The 1,292-nt window shown below is 34.8% G+C and overlaps 1 pseudogene; it reads left to right on the forward strand.

Moving 5' to 3' along the window:
• Positions 1–508: 508 nt before the first annotated feature.
• LOC115221858 lies at positions 509–627 on the forward strand (annotated as a pseudogene).
• The last annotated feature ends 665 nt before the right edge of the window (positions 628–1,292 follow it).

Genomic DNA, 1,292 nt, shown 5'->3' on the forward strand with positions numbered 1-1,292 from the left:
GTTAATTTTCCAATCAAAACACAAGGGCTAATTTGGAAATATGAAATACGGAAAATCATTACTGAAAAAAAAATTAAACTTTTGTGCAGCTGTGTCTACAGTCTAACAAGTATATATATTTGTAGACACAGCTGCACAAAAGTTTAATTTTTTTTTCAGTAATGATTTTCCGTATTTCATATTTCCAAATTAGCCCTTGTGTTTTGATTGGAAAATTAACATTAACATTTCAGGAGCTTCATAATCTCATCGTGTGAATGAAATTATGAAAAAATTGTCAATTTAAATCATGTCTTGTAATAGGCAGCAAGGAATCGTTAGAATTATACTCCAACTGATGAAATTACAATCATTGGGTTTACAATTGTTTAATGGTTAATATGTTACTGTCATCCTTTCATTAAGGAGATGAAATTGAGTAGGCCTTTATTTGATGTAACAAATGTTATTGTTTCAAATTAAACATATGATGTTAATAATAAATAAATTTAAAGAATAATAAATTTTAAACTACGACCATATCACGTTGAAAGCACCGGTTTTCGTCCGATCATCGAAGTTAAGCAACGTTGAGCTTAGTTAGTACTTAGAATGGTGACCACTTGGGAAACCTAGGTGCTGTAAGCATCACACACTTTATAGGTGTAGGAGTGGCTGTGTGGTAAGTAGCTTGTTTACCAACCACACGGTTCTGGGTTCAATCTCACTACGTTGCACCTTCGGCGAGTGTCTTCTACTATAGCTTTGGGCCGACCAAAGCCTTGTGAGTGGATTTGGTAGATGGAAACTGAAAGAATCCCGTCGTATATATGTATATATATATATATATATATATATATATATATATATATGTATGTACGTGAGTGAGTATATGTTTGTGTGTCTGTGTTTGTCCCCCCCAACATCACTTGACAACCAAGGCTGATGTGTTTATGTCTCCATAACTTAGTGGTTCAGCAAAAGAGACTGATAGAATAAGTACTAGGCTTACAAAGAATAAGACCTGGGGTCGATGTGCTCGACTAAAGGTGGTGCTCCAGCATGGCTGCAGTCAAATGACTGAAACAAGTAAAAGAGTTAGTTGCAAAGGAATCAAATAATTTATAACATAGTTTTAGAAATGAGTATAAAAATATATGAATTTAGCAGAAAGACTGGAGAATTAGGTAAGTAAATGTTCATAGTAATTCTTCACAAATGACCATGGGGTTACACCTAGAAAGTTCCCCTTGAAAGCACAAGTTTGGACAAGGCTGTTGGTGGAAGACCAGCAGTCGCCCATGCATATCAGC

This window comes from Octopus sinensis, linkage group LG18, assembly GCF_006345805.1.
Source record: "Octopus sinensis linkage group LG18, ASM634580v1, whole genome shotgun sequence".
In the NCBI taxonomy this organism is placed as follows: Eukaryota; Metazoa; Mollusca; class Cephalopoda; order Octopoda; family Octopodidae; genus Octopus; species Octopus sinensis.